Source organism: Cavia porcellus, unplaced genomic scaffold (genome assembly GCF_034190915.1).
Source record: "Cavia porcellus strain 051 isolate PalLab524CR breed Dunkin Hartley unplaced genomic scaffold, mCavPor4.1 scaffold_1, whole genome shotgun sequence".
In the NCBI taxonomy this organism is placed as follows: Eukaryota; Metazoa; Chordata; class Mammalia; order Rodentia; family Caviidae; genus Cavia; species Cavia porcellus.
In genome coordinates, this window is record NW_026947484.1 from 58,859,748 (window position 1) to 58,865,975 (window position 6,228).

Genomic DNA, 6,228 nt, shown 5'->3' on the forward strand with positions numbered 1-6,228 from the left:
ACCCCTGCCTGGCAAACTCTCCAGACCATGGGAACAGTCTGTGACTCCAGGTCCAACCTGGCTTCTTCATTTGTGGGTCGTTCTGTTGGTTTGTTTTTCAGTCCCAAAGACCAAACCCAGGGCCTTTACACTGAGTCCCATCCCTTGCCTGAGTCAGACAAGTAACAGGAGGTGAGGCTGGGGCCGAGACAAGGTTTACTGGCTGCTGACAGTGCCAGGATGCTGCCGGAGTCTTCCAGTTTCAGAGGACAGCGGGAAGCTTTGTCTCCATCAAAACTTTCAGGGGCCATCTGCACCTGCACTCATGTGGGGAAAAAATCACAGGCTGAGAGGTCCCTAAAATAGTAAACATCAAGCAGAGGGATCTAGGGTGGAGGGAAAGCTGGATATGGTGGAGCACACCTGTCATCCCAGCACTAGGGAGGCTGAGGCAGGAGGATCACCAAGAGTTTGAGGCCCGCTGGGGCTGAACTGTGTAATGAGACCCTGAAAAAAAAAGTGAAGAAAAGAGAAATTGCACAAAGCTCCATGAGAGGACAGGAGGGTGGCAGATCTGGGCCATGTGTCTGAAGGTGTAGGTCTGAAGGACGTGGAAAAGAACATGTGCTCGTTCAGAGTTTTATTTCCAGGAAACAACCCTGACTCACTGCTGGATTTTTCCTAAAGCCATACCACAGTGCCATGCTGGGCCCCATTGCGAAGAATTTGGCAAAAGGAACTGAAAGCAGTATTTGTCCTACATAAATGGCACAGCAATGAAGCATGAGCCCGAATGTACGTTTAATTCTTCCCAGAAACCTTAAAAAAGGATCTGAGAGATACCAGCTTGTAGAAAGAAGGAACCAAAAAGTCCAAATAGATTCCCTAAGAACAAAGAGTCCTTTAAAAATAGGGTTAAATAAGCCTGGCAGGGTAGCAAATGCCTGTGATCCCAGTACTCAGAAAGCTAAAGCAGGAGGGCCCTATAAATTCCAGGTCAGCCTGGGTCTAGCTAAGTCATTAAATGACCCAGGCTGAGTTTAGACCTGTGTTCCTCGTGCCTCAGCCTCCCAGGTTGCTGGGATTACAGGTGTGCGCCCCAGGTCTGGCTCCTATGTTGTTAGTGTCCACAGGGGAAGTATCTCTGGGGCTTAGCTGTCATACTGGTTGCAGGCCTGATCACCCCTGGTAGGGCCAAAATCCAGTTGTTCCAGTTGCAAGTTGGAAAGTTTGGACCCTTCCTAGGGACAAGGTGATATTAGACCATCAAGGCCTTTTTCTCTAGGGGTCACCCAGGCACTAGCATTTGGTGGTGGTGTTTCTGAGCACAGAGATGCAGGCAGTCCCTGTATAGCTGAGTTGCATTCCCCAAAGTTGATTTCTAACCCAGTTCTTTCAAGCTGGAAACATGTGTTCCGGAACCCCTGTTGTAACCCCAGTTAGATGCCTGGCCACCTCTTGGTCCCCATTTAGCCATATACAGCTCCCACATGAGACTGCAAAGCTGTGACCTAGGATGCCATTGCTCTGGAAAAGTGTGCCCAGCAGGGAACAAGTCTTCCTTTCCTGTCCCTGAGCTGGGATCCTCCTGCCTCAGCCTCCCAAGTGGGCTAAGGGAGCTATGGCAGGAGTGGCCCTGGCCTCTGCACTAGGCAGAGCTGTACTACCCTGACCTGCTTTCCTCTGGGCTCACGAGGCTGTTTTGGGGGAGGGATTCTAACAAGACTGGCTACAACAAAGCAGAGTATAAGGTGGTAAAATACCAAGGGGTAGGGCTGGGGATTTAGCTCAGTAGCATAAGCACCTGCCTGGCAAAGCGCAAGGTTGTGACTTTGATTCCTAGTATCAAAAAACACAAGGGGTATGTGTGTGTGTGTGTGTGTGTGTGTGTGTGTGTGTGTGTGACATGCTTGGGATGGAAGCCAGGGCCCCACATGCTAGCCAAAGTCCATACACTGACCTACACACCAGCCTTTTCAATTTTGTTTTGTGACAGAGTCTCACTATTTTGGTCAGCCTGACTTCGAACCTGTGATTCTTCCTGCCTCAGTCTCCCAAGTAGTTGGAATTACCGGTGTGCACCAAACCTAATTATATCCAGCACTTTTCCCCTTTCATCTGTGGTCCCCCTTTAGACTTATTATGATGCTTTAAATGTGTGACTTACTGTTTTTCGATGTAAGGAAAAATTTAAATGCAATCCATTAATGTGAATTTAATAATTTTTAGAATGTGTAAAGCCACTTTTAAATATAAATATACTTGCCAGGCACTCAGGAGGCTTAGGTGGGAAGACTGCTCTGAGCTCCAGGCCAGCCTGAACTACATAGTGAGACTGCCTCAAAACCACACAAAAAGACAAAAGTGAGGGACGGAAGATGGAACCAAGCGTGGGTCTCCCTATACCTGGGCTTGGGGCATTAGAGGTGGGAGAACCTGGAATCTGGGGCAGGGCCACAGGGACAGGGCTGTGGTCACCTGGGCAGGAGGTAGTATCACAGGCCAAGTAGCAGGGCAAAGTCCTTCTAGAGAGACACAGTCACCTCGGGCCCAGGGAACAGGGCACTGTCCTCAGCCTGCATAGGGTCATTTCGGGCCCAGGGAACAGGGCACTGTCCTCAATCTGCAGAGGGCAGGGTGGGCTGGGGTGTAGAAGGCAGCTCCACCCCATCCTGGCCGCAGGACACTGTGCCTGCCCCACCTGCAGCAGGCCTGTGGCCAGGTGGGGTCAGCTGTTCTCCAAGCTGAGCTGGCTTCGAGTCCTACTGGTCCCTGAGGTTTGAGTTTCCAGTCGAGCTGGGGTGGGGACAGAGTTCAGGGAGGAAGCATGCCTGTGTGTGTCTGTGTGTGTGTGTATTCGAGGACTTTTGAATTGCTAGTGTCATCCTACCTGTTCTACATATGCGTCCCATTCCCAGCAAACACTGACTGACTTCCAAGGCAGGAGGGGACACTTGTGTTACATAACTATTGGTTTTATAAACTAATTCCAGAGGTATTTCCCAATAATCTAAAGTACTGACTTATACAACCATGATTCAACATGGTTTTTTCAATGATTTTTGTTTCAGGAACTCATTACTAGGAAAGTCAGGTTTGGTTAAAAAATTTAAGTAATTAAAAACATTTTCATTGGCCCATATTTGTGGTAAATGACAAACACAGCCTTGTGGGGAGCTGGTGCGGTTATAAATGCAGCTCAAATCTTTTTTTCTTCTTTATGTTTTTTTGGTGTGGGGCTCAAACTCATGACCTTGTGCCTGCAGGCAGGCGCTTACCCTGCTGAGCTAAATCCCTGGCCATCAGTTCTGCTTCCCTCCTCCACCCTCTGCATCTCAGGCTCCTTCCCATTTGTACAAGATCTGTCTCCGTATTTCCTATCAGCTGTCGGTTATTTTGTTCTTTATTTTTAAACTCTGGATTTCTGACAGAAGAAAAAATCATGTGGTACTTAAGCACAGCGTCTGTTTCCATCATGGTCTCAGGGTACATCTCTTTTTCCTGTGGAGGGCTCAAGTAATTTGTGGTCTTAGCTATGAAAACCCCTCTACCGTGGCCTGGGACAATCCTGGGCCTTCTGCACCATACCCCAGACCCCATGACCTCTGAGTGCAGTCCGTCCTTAGCCCTTCAACCCTGCATTTCACATTCACCCATGGCTGACATTCACTGGTACCACCAAATCAGTACCAAACATTTGCAGTCATTCTAGACGCGCAGTGGGACAAGATGCATGGTCACCTTCCATGCCAATTCTCAGATGAGATAGCACAAGGCGACACAGCCTCCTAGCTGGAGTCTCCCTTGGACACAGTGGCCCTTCAGTGGCCCCCTGACTGCCTCATTTCTGTTTGCTTTATGTTGATCTTGCTGTTTGCAGTGGCCCTGTACCACACTCCAGCCTTCCTGGTGCCTGGGTGGGGAGGTCCCCTGGGGACAAAGGTGGCTGGCAGACCAGAGCCCGTCTCCCTGGCAGCCGCAGCTCCACATTCTCCTATTCCTTCCGTGTTCACGGTGACTGGAGGGAACCCGGCTACAAGGAACAATGAGAGGCCACCCTCTTTGACAATGAATTATTTCTTGGCAGGAAGCTCTTTTAGTCCTTCACAGATCAAGTTACAGGGTGACTTTCTAGAAACTACATCTGCAGGGTATGGTGGCACACACCTGTGATCCCAGAACTTGGGAGGCTGAGGCAGAAGGATCACTGTGAGTTCAAGGCCAGCATGGGCCACATAGTGAGACTGTCTCAAAAAAATCCAGGAGAGTGGCCTCTTGAAATTAAGAGGGTAAACAGGGGCTTCGAGCTACCGGGCTGTCCCCAACCTGCCCTGCTGGCCCCTCCTCTCCTGGTTCTTTTTGTGGCCCTGCTAGGTGCCACTGTTCCCAGATTGGATGTTCTCCCTCCAGAAGTCCTGCCATGTGATTCCGGTCTAGAGAGGAGCTTTCCTAGCCAGAATCCTCCTGGGCCTGGGAATGAGAATCCAAGCAGGAGAGACAAGTGTCTCTCCTCTGCAGACTCACTGAAGGTCACCTGAGTGGGCTAAACAGGTCCCAGCCGACATCACATTTCCTTTAGAGAATGCAGGATCCACCCCGGTTTAATATTCATTATGGGTGGCAGCTTTTTTCTTGCGGTGTCTATGTCTGGACACACACAACTGGAAGTTCTGAGGAGAACCTTGTGGGGCCCAGTACCCTGTCATCGGGAAGCATCTCCATCAGCATGCTGTGCAATTTTTGTGTGTGTGTGCTGTGCAATATTCTGCCAGCTTTCCTCACACTCCATGGACCTCCACACTTTCACATCATCAGCTTAAGAAAGTCTCCCAAATCTGGGCCCCTTTAAAATGATTCTTCTGCACAAAGATATTGTACTTCTTATGTGCTTCGGTCAAATGCCAGCTTTTAGAAAAAGTTCTTACAACCCATTTTGAGTAATTATTCTGCCAACTAACACATGATGACTCTTCTACATTTAAATGGAATTAGTATTTTACCTCGAAACACTGACAAAGAGATTACTCAGGACTGGGCAAGCCAGGCATGGTGGGGCAGGCCTGTGGCCCTAGGTTCAGGCCCTAGGTACCACCCAAAGGGGCAGGGAGCAAGTACTGCTTGCCCGGAGCAGTGTCTCGGTTGGCAGTATTGTGCCCCAAGTCAGCTCTTCCCAGCAACCTTTCTCTGTCATCACCCAACCTGCAACCCTTGCTCAGATCTGAGAAGTGTCTGCTTCCTAGGTGAGACCTGCCAGCTCGGCATGTAGAAACCCTCCAGGAGAGGAAGTGGCGTTTCTGGGTGCTGTCTTACTGGAAGCTGTGATGGCTGTCACATGTTCTCTGACACGCTGTGCTCAACTGTGCCATGCTTGGGGTCCTATGTAGCTGGAACTATTTTCTGTCACTGTCAAAGTCTCTAGATTTGGCTGTTTCTCCTCAGGAGCAATTAGGGGACTCAAAATACCCTTTATTCCTCCTCCAGGTATTCACCAAGTCCACTCCTGCCTTGGCCTCCCAAGTGCTGGAATTGCAGGAGTGGCTACCTTGTCCATATTTTCTGCTATGGCCTTTGGCATAAAATCTGCACGGTTTGGCACTGCAGTGGACACCTGTCCTACTGGGCCAGTGTGTGTCCTTCCTGGGCAGCCCCGGCCCTCTGCTCCTCCATCTGCAGACTCCTCTAGCTGCAGCCTGGGGGTTGGAGCCCAGGCCCTCGATCTCTGTCCCAAGCAGTCTTTCCCAGTCCCCAGTCTGCAGCAAGTGTCCCTTCATGGACCCAACAGGAGCCGGGTGCTGGCATCTCGAAGCCTGCAGGGCCTGAGCCTTTCCCGAATTCCTGCCTCATTGGGTGATGTGCTTTCAGCAACAGCAGAACTCACAGTGACAGTGAGGAGTAAACAACATGCTCCTATTGTGACCTTGTAGATCCGTCGTTTGTATCTGATATTTGAAGCTCACGGGCATCAATGTTCAGAAGTCCATCCCCTAGAAGGGCAAGGAAACCCAGTACTTGGGGAGGCTGAGGCAGGAGAATCATAGGAGTTTGAGGCCAGCCTGGGCTACACAGTGAAATCAAGACCAGCCTGGACTACATAGTGAGACCATGTCTCAAACATAATGCATCCAAAATAAGCCTCTTTGAGGTATGTGACAAGATACATATTTATAAGGTATTTGCTTTCCTAATGGTACATAAATTAAAGGCACATCGCAAAATCCATGGCATTTTAGGTTTGTTGAAATGTGACAC